Raw genomic sequence first — 19,922 nt, 5'->3', positions numbered from 1 at the left:
GAACCATCATGACTTTGTTGAATTCCGCTTCTTGAAGAAAACTACTGTACCAGCAGTACTGCTAGCTACAATATTTACTCCAACAGAGGCCTCCTTTCGTTCATAGGATAGGAATATGAAAATCATAGGAAGTGAGATGACATTCATCTCAATTCCTATAGAGAAAGAGATGCCATTTGATGCATAGGACAGGAATTTTTCCATTTAGTCTAGGCTAATGTACTGGTAATTTGCTCTAAAAACTACAGTAGTAACTAGTAGTACTAGTACATGCTCGTACTCAGACACAGACACTCACACTAACTACTAGTACTACTACTTCTCACATGCTGGCCAGACGCCGTCGTTCTCCTTCCCGGCTTTGTTGGCGACACCCCACCGTGCTTGGATCTCCGTCGAGCTCTCCACAGCAGCGCGTGCGTCCTTTTCTTTCTTGCGGCGGCGGGCCTCTCTTTTCTTGAGTGCTTTCTGACTTTTCCGCTCCCTCTGTGTGTAACATCCCAAAATTCTAAATTTTGGAATGTTATATTAAATAGATAGATTGATGGTTTGTTTGATTGTTGTGTGATTGATTAAGTGAAATTCGAAACTTTTTGAAAGTTAAATGAGAGGGAATAAAAGGACTTTCCCAAACTTTCATTTTCTTTTCTGATCTTCATGAATTCAAATTCTTTTCACCACAAAACCCTGGAGAGAAGATGACATGACTTCTTCCATTTATTTAAATGAAAGGGTATTTGAAAATATTTGAATTTCATTTGGAAATATTTCGATTCATAAACTTCACGCAACTCAATGATTTTCATGAGCGAAGATAAAATGACTTCTTCAAAACATATGAAATATGAGTTGGGAGTTTCAAAGAATTAAATTCAAAATTCTTTTGAATTTATTTTTCAATTTGGAGTTATTTGAGTTTTATTCAAATTATTTTTCTCCAAAAATAGAATATACAGAAATTAGGGTAACATGATTCCCTACATCAGAGAATTGGAGAGAAATTAATTTTAATTAATTTGGGTATTTTTAAAATGATTTTACTGGATTTTACTAGAGCAGAAGCACTCTTTGTTTTATTTGAATTCGTGTGTATTTTATTGGACTCTAGAAAAATGTTCAGCTTGTCTGAAATCTTTTTCTGAAAATTTTGATATATTATATGCCTATATTATATTTATGTTTTTATTTATTTCGTTTATTTCTTTGACTGTCTGTTTAAAAAAACTCCCCTCCGCCGAACTGGGCCGACTCAGGTCCTGCCAGGCCAAGCCCAGCCCAGCTGCGCCGTCCCCGACCCCGCGCTGGAGGCCGGATCCCGCATGACTCCGCCGCCGCCTCGACGTCCGTGCCGCGGCCGGACTCTCCCCGCCGCCTTTGGCCCTCCTCCATGCCACCTCCTCCCCTCCCCTATAAATCCCGAGGCCCCGGCCCCGTTTCCTCTCTGCTCGCGCCGCCGCCTCCTCCCACATATCGCAGGAGCCTGCAGCCACCGCCGCCGTCGTCAACCGCCGCCGCCGTCGCCGTTGCTCTGCACCACCGCCGTTGCCGCACTCCGCCCGCGCCACCGCCGCCACCTCGCTGCCCTCGCCCCTTCTCGCGAAGCCGCACCACGCCGGAGCTCGCCGTCGCCACTGCCCCGCCTCGCCGGAGAAAGCCGCTGTCGCTGCCGATTCATCTCACCCGAACCGGTATAACCCCAGAAAAACCGATCCGGTTTTTCTTTTAAATCGTTTAAAAAAATCCTAGACTAGATCTGTTTTCTTCTGGTTTTATTAAACAACGAACGTCCACTATTTAGATGTTATAAACGAACGTTCATTATTTAGTTCTTTTCTTTTTCTGTTATTTCGGCCAGGGACCCATCTGTGAATATTTTATTCACAGATTAGTCCCTAATCTTCAAACGACCACAACGTTTTACTCGTTTGTCCAAATCCAACAAAACCAACGCCCACTTCTTCGTTATGATCCCCTCTATCTAGATAAACAACTTAAACATGCTTTTGACAATGTAAAAATTGAGTTTAGTTCAGATTAGTATTCAATCTTGTTTTGTCTGTACCTCGAGTTTTATAACTCCGTTTGAGTTGATTCTTTTTGCAATTCGAAGCTCTTGACCCAAACTTTCTGATAAGGCCAAATTCACATAATTTTGGTACGGTTAGAAATTGTTTTATGTTGCAAGAGTTGTTTGCTTGTTTTCGAGTTTTCTGAGATCTTTTCTTCGATTCTTTTGAGTGATTGCTTATGTGTGGTTACTATTTTTTGCTCATGATAGATTGACCGGAGTGTGACGAGTAGAACTATCAAGAGTTTTGAGTGCGAATCACCTTCATCAACATTGCAGGCAAGTTCACACTTTGATCATACCTTTTCATACCCAGTTTTTATGCATTAGTTTCAACCCTCAAACAATTGCATGATTAGGATCTGAAATAAATTGTGGGTTTTGGGAAGTAGTTGAGGTAGTACCTATTACCTGTTTTATTTTCAAACCCTTGGAGTTACTTCTACGTTTGCTTATTATGCCATGCTATGCTTGTAGACGTGGATTGGGTGAGTGATTTTTCCATGATAGAATTGAGTTTGTGAATTAATGGTTCATTTAAGGTGGCAACTTAAACACACATCTGGGTGGATTGAGGCACCTGGTTTCTATCAGGACTTGCCTGTATTTCTTCGGACCGCCACCCAGGCTCAAAGGGATCATGAGATTATTCAAACTAGAAACGTGTGCAACCACAAGCCATTATGGGCTCTGGCATAGTTGATTAAGTCGTGCGAACTCTTACGGGTAGACTAGCAGATGTAGGGGAAAGTAGGTGTACCGGTCTACCCACATGTAAGGTGCTAGTGCTTCCGAAAGACTATGTATTGGTCATCCGTTTCTCAAACATCATGTAGTGCAAGTAATCCAACGGAGGCGATCGAGTGTTGTGGGGAAAAGTGCGCAAACCTCTGCAGAGTGTATAAACTAATCATGGTTAGCCGTGTCCCCGGTTATGGACATCTTGAGTATCTAGAACTTGGATATCATGTGAATCTCATCATGTTACTTTAATTAATATTGTTGGGTTGTTAATGCGTACTTTTAATTGGGATTGAGAATGCTGTCAACCATTCTCAATGTTTAACAACCACCATGATAGTTAAATAAATTTATTCCTTTGTAGTAGGGAAAAATTGGCTTTTCGCAAAAACATTATAACCATAGAGCCTCCACCAGCCATATATGCATGTAGTGATAGCCTTTATTCATCATTGCTCTATGGTGTGAATTTGCCAGTACATTCAATGTACTGACCCTCTGTGGCTGCAACGTCTCATGTTGCAGGATCTTACGACGAGTAAGTGATACGTTAGGGTTACGATTTCCTATACTCAACTTTGCCGTTGGTGTTGATGGGAATCCACAACCTTGTTACTTCCGCTATTTTGGATTGAGGTAATAGTATTTATGCTATTTTATACATGTGATTTACCTCTGTTATAAATCCTCGAGTACTGTGTGTGTCAGCATACCGATCCAGGGATGACACTTAAGCACAGAGACTTGATCCATTCGGGTCGGGTCGCTACATCTGTGCGCCTTTGGCCGCTTCTTGCTCTACCACCCATTCGGCCTTGGCATCTTCAAATTCCTCCCACATAGTTGTGAGGTTGTGAGCGGCGATGAACTCGGCACGGCGGGATGCCATCGCTTCCCTACCATTTTGTGTGCGTTCATGGGTGGCGAGGAACTCGGCGTGGCGGGATGCCATCGCTGCCTTACCGGTTAGTGTGCGGCGCGGTGGCATGAACGACGCTTGGTGAGAGCTCTGGGGTGGAGTGGCCGGACAACCATATAGTGCATTGGTTTGTCAAGAGCTCAAGGACAGAAGACGAAGCAAATTAGGATTCCCCTTCAATCCTGGTCATTTATTACCAAGTAAAATGCATTTACGGTCATCGAACTTGTCTTGATAGCTCACTTTGATCATTGTATACGAGATATGGTGATTATACGGTCGCTGGCTCAGCGTATATCTTTGTATTTGTATGGTTGACCAGTCAAACAGTCTGCATGCGCCTCATCAGCTCATGTTCTTTATCTATCTACGCGGGCCTACCTGTGGATGGAGAAAGAAATACTATAAAAACCAAAATTATGCGTATGTGGGGAATCAAACCACGGACTCGTCGCTGCAACGCACCCTCGTCAGCCAAATGAAAATGAAATACTTAACATCAGACACTCACGCTCACGCTGTCAAAGCATGCTAATGCATGCACGTCGCCCTCTAAATCAAAGTCCTGCAGATGGCGCAACGGAAACGGCAATCCCATCACTTGCGCGCCCCGGTGGTGCCTGACATTACTGTTTAGACGTTTGATGGAGGCCTACGCGAACGCCGAGCATGTATTCACCTGGCTCAACACCAACGGTCATACTCGGACTGCCTTGCTCATGTATATCGTCCATCACAACGACAATCTATAAAACAACCTAAGCTAGAGAGGGTACTATGGTAGTATGGTACAGAGTATGTACTATCGTGAGCGACCGATCTTAGTGCCACTGCACACCGAAACCCCTTCCATCGCTAGCGCGCGCTTCCTGCCTGAAACGGTCACCGTCTCTCCAGAATGTCAATGCCGCATTCACCGGACTTAACTGCAGGTGCAATTGGTGTGTCACTGACATGCGGGCCAGACGCCCGCTGGGCCCACATGTCAGGAACCCAAACGCATCTGTAGTTAAGTCACTGAAGCAGCGTACGCATTCACGCCCGACGAACCTACTCTGGCGCCAGTTGTCCATCCGTCTGCCGCGGCTCATTGCCATTCGCCCGCTATATTAACTTGAGCCCCAGCTCCCAGCCATAGCCAAAGACCCTTTATTCTCCTCCGGTCCCTTCCTTTTGTCGGCACCACTTCAACCATGGCCTCCTAGCGCTCCGAAGCTCTCTCGGACGTACCGTCGCAGGAGCAAACAAAGGAGATCGACGGCACCCCCTGGGCCGCCCTCCACCGCCACGACCACGAAGCCGGCGCGTGTGCGCGAGCGCAACCGGCAGCGAGGAAGAGTAGTAGACGGTAGGTCACCGCCACTCTGGTCCCGGGAAGGCCATCGCTACTCCACTCAGTCGATGCCAAGCTTGGTGGGGTAAACATCAGCGGCCGATTAGCCGCTTGACAGCAACGTGGAGGCAGAAATCTTCATAACCTTGTGCTCCGGCCGGAGGAGGAGGTTATCGAGGTGGATGAGGAGGAGGCAAAGGCAATGGCCGGCTTTATCGGGTTCATGGCCGGACATGGTGGTCGGGCGCTGGCGATCGTTTAGGTTAGGTTTACAGTAGGTTTAGTACGGCTTGTGCGAAATATGTAATGAATTTCGTCCAGTTTGTAGGAAAAGTTTTCGAAATGTAATGAATTTCATCCGGTTAATTTGAAATTTGCTTTATTTGCACGAATTTCGTCCGGTTAGTTCATATAGTTGTCGAAAGGTATGCGGGCAGCATCGCATGGCATCCATCAGTGTCCTCGAACAGATGCCGGTGTAAATTTGTGGGCCAGCACTGGAGATGCCCTAACTATCATGCTATAATCGCTAACAATCCTCCATTATTTGGAAGGGAACAGTTATCCCTCGATCAAAATCAGATCCGCGGTGTTTCGCACTCCTCCCGCGTAAGAGTGTAAACTCTTGCTTACATAAAAATGGAGCAAGTGGACGGCACTGTAGCAAGTCATATCACTCGAACTAGCCCGCCTAACAAGCTGGAAAGCACCGCCCTCGTCATTTTGTTCTGGATTTCTATCGATCGATCGCGCGAAAATGTTACGCTTCGCAAGTTCTAAAGGAAAAGACAACACACTTACGACTCGTACGCGTCGCAACCCCGATAGTCCGGCTCACACGCTGCTCACCAGAGAGGACACGTGTTGTCTTGCAGTTTCACTGACATGTGGGACCGTATTGAATAAACCATTGATAGCCGAAATCTAATCGCTCGGCGGGCGTCGGCTGAGAAGAGAGAAACAGGGGAGGGAGAAGAGATCGCCCGCCCGCCACACACGGACTCCAAGAAATATATGGTGATAATGTGAGGTGGGCCATGCTGGAGTCCGGACCGCTTCCGGAGCCTGCTCTCACCGCCCTGGCCCCTCAAGACGCCAGCTGCCCGCTGCATGTATAGCAAGTAGTCCCCGCTTATGTCGAGGAGAGAGAGACATTGACAAAGTCAAGGAGTAACAGTGGAGACAATAGCTTTCATAAAAAATAAACAATGAATACTCGTTGTTCGTCCTCTATATCGGAAAGAATACTTTCATTGACCGACATGTGGGACGTCGACCATCCTGGTCCACCTGCCATGCACAAAATTATCCTGGTCTACCCCGATCTTATCGCAGGCCCTACCTTTCCCACTGTAAGTTGTTCGGACGAAGGAACCATCATGAGTTAATTGAATTCCGCTTCTTCAAGAAAACTTACTGTACCCGCAATACTGCTACCACACGCGAAGACTGGACGGCAGTGTACCACGTCATATCACTGAAACCCACTAGGCTAAACTAGCCCGCCTAGGTCATCTATTTTGTAACGGAGGGAGTACATCTCTGCACTGCTATGATTTTGTGTTGCACGTTCTCTGTACTTTTGCTACGATTTTCCTACCCTATGAACCAAATGAGGCCTGAATGTATGTCGAATATTGTCTGATCGATCGCTAAGCCTACAATTTTAGGAGCTAAGGCTATTGGTCGATCGACGAGGGATAAGTATAAGCGTACCACGAGCTCATCAGCCCCAACGTTTCTCTTCGACGAGTGTTTTGCAAGTACTATAGCTCGCACAGTAGCTAGCCTACTAACACCAAGAATCATCAAACAAGCCTTGCTGATATGATAAATATTTCAAACTTACATCTAAGCATGCCATATATTACATAAAAAGCTGGTGAGGATACATCTGTTTCCATAACTCGGAGAGGGTTCGCAGGATTCATCGCATGATTCACTATCAAACAAAAGTAGCAAGATCCGCCCACACAAGACAGTGCACTAGCCCTAAGATGGTTTGATAACACGCATCGTTCTGGTAATTAAACACAGGGCAATGCAAACTACCCTGAAGGATTAGCGCGACCAACTATTTATTGTCATCGATCTCTCGGGCAATGACCACAACACGGACATCGGCATGGGAATCAATTTCTGGGGCGATGTCCACAGGACTGACCACGACATCGAAATCGATCTCTGGGGCGATGTCCACAGGATGGACAGCAGCATCAGAATCAATCTCCAGGGCGATGCCAATAGGACGGGCCACGACATCGGAATCATCAAGGACAACCATCGGCACCTGCACAACCCTAACATATTAGCAAGCACATTGCAAATAATCAAAAAGCAAGCACATTGCAAATAATCAAAAACCACAACTATGGTAATAAGCCATTATTTTTTACCTTGGGCAGCTCACTGGGGGATCTCATCCCTCCGGGGGCCATCTCCTCGTCCTCGATGGGGGCCATCACCTTGCTATTGGAATACTGCTTCTCAACGGCGACTATCTCCTCAAACTCGGTCTTGAGCCTCACATAGGTGGCAATCAGAGTTCCTGGGGTAGGCATGATGGGGCCCTTGCTGTTCTTCCAACTTTCTTTGAGGAGTTCGTCCGCCAACGTCCTCAACTCTTTGGCCAGTGCTTGTTTCTTGGAGTTCTTCGTCTCCATGGGTTGGCCCGCCAACATGGTCAACTCCTTGGTCGGTGCTTGCTTCCTGGAGATCGTTGTCTCCAGTGGGTTGTCCGCCGGCAACTCTTTGCCTAGTGCTCCAGGATCCATCAATGAACTGACAAACAAAAAAGCAATCGAAAGGAAACCACAATCGCAATGAAAACGGGAAAAGAATAGGATGTGAGAATCGGTCGGTGCTTCGCAAAAAGAAGATTATTGGAATGACAATATAGCAGCATAACTAACTCGCCCACCTTTCCTTCGTCGGTAGAGAAGAAAAATGGCAGAAGTGAGTAGCCTGGAGTGAGGTTTTCTTCAAGAAAGGGAAGAAAGGGCTTGAACGAGCATTCCAATGAAATGATGGTTGCTTCATCCAGTCCAACTTGGAGGCCACCTTACCACTGCTGGTAAAGGTGTGGGTTTTGTGATATGATGGGTCATGACGGCCACACCAGGGTGACAGGTGAGTCTCGACTGTAGCACCTCGCTGTGATTTGGTAGATGGCACGCGGGCCCGGATGCTTTGAAATGTCATTAACTTGATTTTAGTCTCTTTAGTATTTGGATCCAAGCATGGATGAGGCTAACAAGTTTTAGTCCCACTACTTTTAGTCATGAGACTAAAACGTATCCAAGCACTCTCTCAATATTGTACACCGCGACCAAGGCGGAGAGGAAAACGAGAGAACTACATAATTGATGCATGAGTTTAATTAGGGTAGTTTTGTAAAGTACGAGATACATTCCTCCAATCGCAAAATGCCTTGGTTCATGAGATTTGATATTTGAGCCCTATAAACCGGAACAGAGGGGGTACTGCACACGGTGTAGTCTAGTCATTAGTTTTTTTTGAGCTGAAGTCTAGTCACTTGTTGAAATCTCTAGAAAGGCAAATACTCCTTTCCGGTTTACAGGTCTATAGTACTCCCTCCGTCTAGGTGTGTAAGTCATCTTACGAAAACCAAATAGTCCCAAAACACTTAGGCGCGGTGCATTAACTTCTACCTTGTTTCTTGTTTCTTGACATACGTATCAACCAATAAGAGATGAGGGGTGATGCGGAGCATCCCACGTTCATCCCCATGTACACTCCGACTACTCTCCAAACCCCAAAAGGACTTATGACGAGAACTCAACGATACACCATTGTACACAAGGTGAACTCACTCTTTTCCGAACCTTCACTTCCCACATGTGAGACATGGTTACTACCTCATATATATGTGCTATGCATGACCAGGAACAAGGAGGAAGACCATGGACAAGACGGCGAGGACCCAAGTACAAGGACCAAGAGAAGAAGCTGCCCGAAGCTACAACGGCCGGACGTCCGACCAGGACCGGACGTCTGACGACTCCCAGGCTCCGGATGACCGGCCCCCTCCGGACGACCATGCCAGCGATCACCGAACCGAATCTGTGGATCCGAAGAACTCCCAACGTCCGGAACCCCGCGAGACTCCGAACGACCGGCCCCCTCCGGACGTCCGACCGAAGTGCACCCGAACCGAATCTACGGAAGTCCAAAGAGCACCGGACGTCCGGACCTTCACGAGCCTCCGGATGACCGGAACCCTCCGGACGTCCGACGCCTGTCTGCGCACAGTGTGTTGGGCCGCAGCCCATGTACCCCTTCACTTACCCCTTCGTGGCCCTAAACTATATATACTCCTCCACCTCCTCCTAGTTAGAGTTAGCGTTGATTTAGCTCAAGTTAGAGATAGAGCTTCGCTCATCCATCGGATCTCCTCCTCGTGAGAGACCGTGGCCTCTTCGGAGAAGATCCTATCGGATTCAAGACCCCCTCGTGGGAAGATCCCCTTGTGGATTCAAGACCTCCTCACGGAGAAGATCGGTTACCTTTGTATCCTTACCTTTGTTGACTTTGGATCTCGTGTATCTCTTTGTGTTCTTTGATCTAGCACTTGTGTGACCGATTCCTTGTTGGTTGAGTGTTTTCCCTCGTTCCTCCCCATGATTTCCTCGTGTTCTTCCGCTCGTTCTTTATGTCTCCCCGTAGGATCCACTCGAAACGTGAAAGATCGTCCACCTAGGGTTCCACCCTACATCAAGAGGTGTGCATGCTTTTAATGACTTGCAATGGCTAGTTCATTGCATGGAATGCTATTAATTAGAAAATAAACATTGGTGACCCCAGGAGGAAATGGTGCTAAGCACGTGGACCTACGCAGAATGAGTATCAACCAATGGATAATGGAGTTTAATTGTTAAACAATAGCAATTTTGTCTCATGCAAGAGCCTGGCTAGTACTCCAAGGAGCCGCACCACGCGAGCGTTCGCAACTGCCACGTTCGGTTTGCGCTTGGCTCTTTGCCTCTTCGAGAAGACGAACAATGATGTTACTCCTACTTCTACAGTATCGAATCCACTGCTGCATGTCCGTCCACCTCGTGCGGGAGGGATAGCGTGTAGCGAAAGCTTCTACTTACTGCTCCTGCCTTTGCGTCCATGACAGGTGGGCCCAACAGGTGGTTGGCCCACCTGTCATGCAGCCAAAGGCAGGTGCAGTTAAGGCACCGGAGCTTAGTCCGCGAGGGAGAGTGCGTCGTACTAATCAAATTTGTCGGTCTTGTATGAGTTGACACAACACATCAAAGCACTGCACTCGATCAAAGTCTTTTTACAAATTTCAAATGGGCTACTTCGTATGTAGGAGTAGACATATTCTGCTTCGTATGTACTCCCTCCATTCCAAAATATAAGTCTTTTCAGAGATTTCACTATGAACTACATACGAAACAAAATGAGTGAATCTACACTCTAAAATATGTCTATATACATCTGTATGTAGTTTGTAGTGGAATCCCTAAAAAGATTTACATTTAGGAATGGAGGGAGTAGTCACTTGTTGCAATCTCTAAAAAGACTTATATTTGGAAACGGAGGGAGTACAACGCATGCAGGCATGCCGTGACTTTCCTTTTGATACTTGCATGTGTTGATTTGATGCACCTTGCCAAATTTTGACTATAAATTTAAATAACCAAATTTTCATGCATGTCACAAAAAATCACGGGGCTGTTTGGATTGTGACTATGTTTGTCTTATGTTGCCACATTATATTTCCCACACTTGCCACACTTGCCTAACCTGAGTTGCTCAAATTGTTAGACACACTTTGGCTTGCCTAAGGGAATCTTGCCACAATTTTTGTGTCTATGACATGTGGGGTTCACTGCTAATAAAAAAATTCTTGTCTTAGGTGTGGCTAATAAAAAAGACTTATATTTAGGAACGGAGGGAGTAGAAAATATAAATAATCATGCATGTTGGGGCAACCGACGTTTCTGCTAATTTTAGCCGTGGTCTTGTTCACAATTTTTACGAGGGGGTGGTTGTTCATTTAATGGAGGGACTTGTAGTACCAGACGTGAATGATACAAAGTGCGACCTGGCACACCGTAACACCACTTGGAACAAGCGGGTAGCTATCTCAAAAAACAATCAACAACTAAAAAACCCGCGACCTGGCATGTAGTAGTACACAATTTTAAATGATTGTTTTGATGGAGTGAAAAAGGAAAACTACCCCACTACTTATATATAGGTCGGAGCCTCCGCGCTTGCTTGCTAGGGCTGCTCTATTCACACACTCTCATCCTCTTCAGATCTAAAAAAGATTGGGGTAGTAACACTGTCTTTCTCCCTTCAAAAAACACTGGCTTTCTATCCTCACCGCTGGTTACAGATCCATACGTATCCCCCTCCGTCGGTGAAGGGGAGGAGGGGCAGAGTTTAGGCCATCGTCGACAGCGAGGGAGGAGACCCACTGCCGGCCGCACCATTATTGATGGCCAAGCGCCGGCACGGGAGGTCCTCCGATCCCTTCATCGTTGCCTGTGGGCGGATCTGGCCTCCCGCCGCCCACCTACCCATAGCCCGACGACCTTCAGGTATATCTTCGTTCAAAACCGCCTTAGCTCTACTTCCCCAGCTCGCTACGTTGCTGCATGTGCATCATTTTCTACCTCTCAGCCCCTCTCGATCGGATGGTCCAACGTCACCTATTTTTTTTCTATTGTTAGAGGTAAAGCTACTTCATGGAGTCGAATCTTGTACTCCCTCCGTCCGAAAATACTTGTCATTGAAATAAAGTGGGGGTGGGGGAATTTAGTATGTACATCGGACTTGGTACAAACAGGAAGGAAAGGGGACGAAAGTAGTACAGACTGGTCATCCAACCAGTCTCTTGGTCGAAAAGGGAAATATAGGGGTAACGTTGTACACAGTGGTATGACCAAGACTAGATTTGCTATCCAGACTTATGAGTAGGTGGCTAGAGTGAACAAAAATGGGACCAACCCAGATATGTTTCTTGGATGTTTGTTTCTCGGGGCAACAAACTATGAATCACCACTTTATGCCCCTATTTACGTACATGGTGCTGTACTGCTAGTGCACCCACTGTCCCATGCCCTTATACCAAATATTTAGGCTCCGGTCGGAATAAAGGGGCAGAAAACATAGGTCTTGATGAAAATGGAGGAATAGGAAAGGAATGTAGGTATAAAACTACGGAACAATGAACTGGAGGAAACTCTCAAGAGAATGTGTTCGGATGGACTATGAAATGTACAGATTTGTTTTTTTAGAGTAGCATGCTTGGCAGTATGAGATGCTATTTGTTTATTCAGCTGCATAGCGACTACTCTTGTCCTCACCTCATGTACCACACATAGGTTGATTTTTTTATTCTGGAAAACACAGCATAGCAACCTATCTAACGCATGGCAGCGAGCGCCTGCCTCGGGCTTCCGCCCAAAAAATGAGCAGCACGTGGATGTTTCTAATCCGATGGAATCAGTACTACCGGACAAGCTTTCCTATGAAACACTATTCACCTTTCCCGTGTTCCGAACGGTTGAAGGGAAAGAATACCATAGGAATTGTGTTCCTACTAAAATCCTGCACCAAACGTGTGAACCAAACGCAGCCTTGGCTGTTCTTAATATAATGTCCCTGGTAAAAAGGAAGCCATGCCACTGTTTTTGCCTGTAATTGTTTGAGACTCTGACAAGTTTATCCAAATGTATTTGCTTGTAATTGTTTGAGACTCTGACTGTTTCCTCCGTGCCTTTTTGTGCAAACAGGGATATCCAATTCACCTGGTTGCTGTTGTGACCTTTTGGTGCACTGCACAAAACTCTTATTGAAAGAAGTGACTTTTGTGCTATTTAACTGGAATGTCAGATGGAACAGTTGGTTCATTTTGGTGGAACTGCACAAAGGGATATCTGTGTTCCAATCCTCATCATCCATATTGGCGCCATAACCTTCCTTTAGGTAAGAATGATATTTAATGGATGTGTTCATCTCTATTTTCCGAATGCCATGAGAAAATAATGTTGTTTTTTGCTAGTACACTTGTACTCCCTCACTGACAAAACCAATTCTGAATTAGAAGGCCAATCATGTACTTGGTTTCACCAACTAGTGAGGAGAAAGAGAAACAGAGCATGAAGAGGAAGAAGAAGAAGAATAAATAGTGCCAAGGCAATCTTGCTGAAGCCAAAGGCCTCAGTCGAGGCTATTCAAGGGCTCCGGCAACGACTACCTTACATGTGAGACGATCCTCCAGGGAGCCCTTCCACTTCTGCTGTCTCACTTATTTAATTAGGAGTACTTAAGTACCACTAATTTATTACTGCCTAATTTTCCTGTTGGAGTTAAACAAATCTTTAGTAGGACCCTATGCTGAATCGTGTACGTGTGAATGTTTGTCTATGGAGGTGAATCATGTGGTGGAGTAGGGAGGGAATATTATTAGTGTCATGACATAATAGTGCTATTGTTTTGCATGTCAATTTATTGCCATTGGTTCAATGAGGCAATGTTTTGCGTATTGTCCATCATGAATTTGATGCTACTGTTTGAGTAATATGCTAATGTCTTCCTATCCTTTCTCACTAAGCTAATGAAGGTTTCACCTTGTTCCTACTTGTGCAAACAGGGATCATGTTGTGCCAATCATACATTTTAGTGGAACTACACAAGACAATACAATGAACTGTATCCCAGCCAGTGCTTTAACTCTGCTGGAAGTTCTTGACAATCTTTCAATATAATCTCAGCACTGGTAAACAAGAGTGATTTCAACCATACATTTGAAGTGCACAAAAATATATACTATTGTGTAATTCCAGTGAGTGCTTTATCATATCTTATGGGACTACATGAATAAGCTTTTTTCTCAGGTTGGTACAGTCCTAAGGCCTTCATCCATATTAGTTTGCTGTCATCTCTATTTGTATCGTGCTACTGTCATGAGAAACTCCTTTATCTTTGCACTTTTAAGTTTTGCAACCTATGATAAATGGCAATGCTTTGAGTGTTGAGTTGAGCTAATTGGCACTGATTAAATAAACTAGTACCTCTCTTTAAGCAAGACTACTATGTTGCTAACTTTACCCATTAAGATAATGAGGGTGCTTCTATTTGTTAGTGTATGTTTCATCAACTAGTCCCACTATTACAGTAATCTCACTCTCTCAATATATGTGCCAACAGGGATGCTCGATTTGGTGGAACTGCACAAAAACTTTGGGTGCTTCATTGCCTCGACAGCTTCGTCCTTTCCTGTCAGTCACTAATCTCCGCTTGCTTTCTTCCTTTGCTGTCAGTCGCTTGGCTTATCTCGGCTTCCAGTCAAAGGAAATAGTAATTGATATGCTACCTCACACAGGTTGGTACTGGTCTTTATCCTGATTATTGTGCATGTCATATGTATTGGTAATTTCGTATTGTGCTATTGTTTGCCAATTTCATAAAGGAGTAATTTGGAGCCTGAACTCGCAGGCAAATCATTACATCGGGTGATTTCAGTAGAACTGCACAAAATGATCAGATGGACAGGTACTTATGCTGCTGCTATGTACTCCAAAGTTCACTCAAACAAGCATCGATGTTGACAAGAAGTGCCTATATTCATTCGAGTATCAACCGGCGTCAACCAATTGTCAAACTCCAAGTATTAGGAGAGTGAACGCCAAAAATATTGCTTGGTGCATAGCCTAGAAAAACGCAGTCCAGTCTTTGGTCCCAACTTGTGCCTTTTGGTTATCGGCACATATGGTAGCGAACTATATGGCATAGAGTCTGAAGATTCTAGACAAGTTGGTTGACGCGTATATTCATCTGGCACTTAATCAGTCTGCACACCAAGGATGCTCAATTTCAGTTGAACTACACAAAAAATTTGGGTGGTTCATTTTCTCAACCGCCTCCTTTCTCGTCTGCAATGTAGAATTTTGGCGAGATACAGGACCAAGATGAGCCAGTAAAATAGTTGGATGAAATTAGTGGCCAAGTTGCTCAAACCTCCCTCGACGGGAGGCCACTATTTGAGGATAAACCTACAAGCAAAGTTCAGATTATCTGTGCTGCCTCTTATGTACTCGAAAGTTTACTCGTACAAGAACTAATTTTAGCAAGAAGTACCTCTGATTGAACACCATTTACCAGTCTGTACCCTAGGTAATTAAAGTTCGTCCATGGATCATATTGGCTGTGATCTCAATCATTTGGATGCATAAACATGCTGAACATGTGTATATATGAATCTTTTTGTGAATTATGTATGAATATTGTCGTGTGATCTATCAATCATTTTGATGCATAGATATGCTGAGCTTGTGTATATATGAATCTTTTGAGTTGTTGATAGTGAATGTTGGCTATGAATATGAACGTGTCCTGTGAACCTGAGTTTGATATGAATTGCAACAGAACCAGTTATAACCCTTCTCCTCCTCTCAATCTGTGACTCCACTGCCGCGTTTTCCCATCTCCGAGTCGTTCCCCTCCGAGGCCTCGCCGTCGTCCACCGCCTTGCTGTGTTCGGTGCGGCGTGGTCAACAAACGAGAGTCATCGGAAGAGGACTATACGTGGAGAGCCTGACGGCTGGGACCCACGAGGTCCATGGTCACACGCAAGGAAAGTTCCTCCTTATTAAGCTGAAAAAATGTTTCCTCCACCTGACAGCTGGGACCCACCGGCTGTATCTTCGCACGGAAGGAAGTGCGTCCTTGTTTTGCGAAAAAATTATTCATCCTGTTGACAGCTGGGACCCGTCAGATTTGGTGACTGACTTGTGGGCCTGCTAAGCGGACGTGTACGCACGGCTTTGTCAACTTAATCAACAAATGATTCTAGCAGCTGGACCGTTGGATGTTAATCCAACAGCCGTGCTCCTTCTTCAACCTCTGTTCTTGCTCTAGTCTCCCGTGGGCGGCACCGTGCTGTGTTGCCGCGCACCCGAACCAGTGAAGTTTGCCACTCCTCTCCATCTGCGACTCCATTGCCCTGTCTTCCCCATCTCCGGGTCGTTCCAGTCTGGGTGCGTTCGGCACAGTGTGGTCAATGTGGTCAAGAACCGAGAGTCATCGGAAGATGACTGTACATGAGAGGCTGACAGTAGGGATGCACCACGCCCATGGACGCATGCATGCAACGAAACGTGGCGAGGTCAACGTGGTCAAGGAACGACTTCCATCGGAAGTATACTGTACGTGGAGAGTCTCAGCTGGGTCCACGGCCGCAGCAAGTAAGTGCCTCCTTATTACACGGAAAATAATGATTCCTCCAACTGACAGTAGGGACCCTCTGGACGGGCCACCGTATTTTGCGAAAAAAACATTTGCCCCCTGACTGCTGGGACCCACCTGACGGGCAACCGTATTTCGCGAAAAAAATGTCCCCCCACTATCAGCTCGGACCCACCGGAAGTGCCTCCTTATTACGCACAAAAAAAATGAATACCCCCCTGCTAGCTAGGACCCACCTTGGTGGGAGGCTGACTTGTGGGCCTACTAAGTTGACGAGGACGAAGGGCTTTGTCAACTTAGTCAATATGAACGATTCTAGCTCCAGTGACCATACGATGTCCATCCAACGGCCGTAGTGCTTCTTAAACCTCTGGTCTTCTTGCTCCAGCCGCCCAAACCAGTGTCGGTCGTGCCTCATGATCCTGCCTCCCGTGGCCGGCTGTGCTGCCGCGGAGGACTCACCGCCCCCTACTATTCCCACCGCTGGCCAGGCCCTGCAATGACGGCAGCCTCACACCGCAGCCGAACCAGTGAACCCTCGTACTCCTCTCCGCGCGGGCTTCCACTGTCGCGTCTTCCCCGGCTCCGCGTCGTCCCCTTCCTAGGCCTCGCCATCGTCCACCGCCGTGGTGCTCTCCACACGGCGTGGTCAACGTGGTCAAGGAACGGCTTCCATCAGAAGAGTACTATACATGGAGAGGCTGACAGCTGGGTCCACGGCCACAGCCCAGTTTTTTTGCGATTTGCCAAGTAAGTCGCTTTGTCAGGCCTGTTGGGCTGCAAATCTTTCAAGATGAGGAGAGCTTTCATTCGGCTGGCCGAGAAAATGGCCCATCAGTAATGAGAAATGGGCTATACATTTTTAAAACACATCAAACCGGCAATTAGTTTTAAATATCTTTTTTTCATTTCAATATTTTAAATTACATTCATTTTTATGCGTGGAGAATTTGTTGGATTTTATATTGATATACATTTATTTTTAAAATCAGTTTGAATGTGAGTCAAAATTTCGGGATTAAAAACAATTCGGACCGCACCAAAATATGCAAAATTTTGTACTCCCTCCGTCCGGAAATACTTGTCATTAAAATGGATGTATCTAGATGTATTTTAGTTTTAGATGCATCCATTTTGATGACAAGTAATTTCGGACGGAGGGAGTATAATTTTTTAACCGTGGCCACAGTATGGGCTGTAATGCTAACAAAAAGAATATGGGCTCCAAAAAAAACCTTAAGAATTAGCACATGGGCTATAAATTATTAGAAATAATGGCAGATGGGTTGTATGTTGTTTTCCACAGATTTGAGGCTTTCCTAAAAAAAGGTTGACGCACAAGTAGTGACTGTTGGATTGCCATCCAACGGCCGTCGTGCTTCTTCAATCTCTGCTCTTCCTGCTCCAGCCGCTCAAACAAGCACTGGCGGGACTGCCTGCTCCCTCCTCCCCGCGGCCGGCTCTGCTGCCGCGCAGGCCTCACCGCCCCATCATACTCCCATCGCTGGCCTAGCCATCCCTCTACTCACCCACACCTGCTGTTATTCTCCAGCGACGGCAGACGAACCAGTAAACCCTCGTACAGTCGTACTCCCCTCCGCGTGGGAAACAACTACTGAGTCTTCCCTGCCTCCATGTCGTTCCTTTCCTAGGCGTCGCCATCGTCCACCGCCCTGGTGCTCTAGGCGCGGCCTGGTCAACATGGTCAATGACCGACATGCATCTGAAGTGGACTGTACGTGGAGAGGCCGACAACTGGGTCCACGGCCGCACGCAAGGAAATGCCTCCTTATTACGCGCAAAATAATGATTCCTCCACCTGACATCAGGGACCTACCAAAGGGCCTCTGTATTTTGTGAAAAAACGTTACCGCCACTAACAGCTCGGACCCACCAGCTATATCTTCGCACGCAAGGAAGTGCTTCCTTATTACGCACAAAAAAAATGAATACTCTGCTTGTTAGCTGGGACCCAGTATAGTGGCAGGCTAACTTGTGGGCCTACTAAGTTGACGGGGACAGAGGGCTTTGTCATCTTAGTCAATAATATGCACGATTCTAGCTCCAGTGACCGTACAATGTCCATCCAACGGCCGTAGTGCTTCTTCAACCTCTGGTCTTCTTGCTCCAGCCACCCAAACCAGCGTCGGTCGTGCCTCGTGCTCCTAACTCCCGTGGTCGGCTGCGATGCGGCGGAGGCCTCACAGTCCCCTACTACTCCTACTACTGGCCAGGCCATCCCTCTACTCACCCACACCCCCTGTTATTCTACGGCGACGGCAGCCTCACCCTCGTACTCCTCTTCGCGTGGGCATCCACACCGTCGCGTCTTCCCCGGCTCCGCGTCGTCCCCTTCTTAGGCCCCGCCGTCATCCACCGCCGTGGTGCTCTTGGCACGGCGTGGTCAATGTGGTCAACGACTGACTTCCATCGGAAGAGTACTATGCATGGAGAGGCTGACAGTTGGGTCCATGGCGGCCGCAAGGAAGTGCTTCCTTATTACACGCAAAGTAATTATTCCTCCACCTGATAGCAGGGACCCATCGGAAGAGCCACCAGTATTTCACAAAAAAAACGTTTCCCCCTGACTGCTAGGACCCACCAACTACATCTTCGCACGCAGGGAAGTGCGTCCGGGCAAAAAAAACCCAAAACGATTCGCCCCCCTGACTGCTGGGACCCACCAGCTACATCTTCGCAGGCAAGGAAGTGCCTGACAGTCGGGACCCACCTGGTCGAAGCGTACGTAGCATTGTCATTCTGGTCACGAAAGTGTACGTACATACTGGTCGATGTAGAGGCACGCACGTGTCATAGTAGAGGCGCGCACGTTTCAATGTAGAGGAGTGCACGTAGCATGTACATGTACGTACATCGGCGAGGGTGCAAGAAAGAAAATACGGCCACGTACGTACATACGGGCAAGGTCTCGAATGCCTACTCGCGCATACGTACATGGCTAGGTCGGAATGGAGAAATAGCGTCGTCGTTGTGTTCATGGGGAGCCAACGGAATGCGTCATGTTCATGGGGAGGCAACAAAATGCGTCGTGTTCATCGGGAGGCAACGGAACGCGTGGGAGCCAACCGGCTTGGACGGAACATGCGATGGAAACGAGGCATGGCATACCGCACAACGGAGAAAACGGCCTTGTGTTCGACCGCCCATGTTCGGAATGGGGTCCTGTTGATCAGGAGGGGTGTGGCGTACCGCAAAACAGAGGAAACAGACCTCCTACGATCGAAACGGGGGTCCTGTTGATCGGGAGGGGTGTGGCGTACCGCAAAACGGACGAAACGGACCTCCTATGGTCGAAACGGGGGTCCTGTTCATTGGGAGGGGTGTGGCGTAGACGGAACAGACCTCCTACGGTCGAAACGGGGGTCCTGTTCATCGGGAGGGGTGTGGCGTACCGCAAAATGGGACTCCACGAGATACTGTTCATCTCCATCGTCGACCTCCTCCAGCCTCCACGGGCTACCGTCAACCTCCTCCAGCCTCCATGGGCTCTTGTTCATCCAGCCTCCACCGTGCGCTACTCCACCGGCTACTGTTCAACCACCCCTCCACCGTCTACTGTTCATCCAGCCCTCCATCATCTACTGTTCATCCAGCCCTCCACACCACGG

The sequence above is a fragment of the Triticum dicoccoides genome, chromosome 4B (assembly GCF_002162155.2).
Source record: "Triticum dicoccoides isolate Atlit2015 ecotype Zavitan chromosome 4B, WEW_v2.0, whole genome shotgun sequence".
In the NCBI taxonomy this organism is placed as follows: domain Eukaryota; kingdom Viridiplantae; phylum Streptophyta; class Magnoliopsida; order Poales; family Poaceae; genus Triticum; species Triticum dicoccoides.
The sequence above is the reverse complement of the archived record's forward strand: the minus strand, read 5'-3'. Positions refer to the sequence as shown.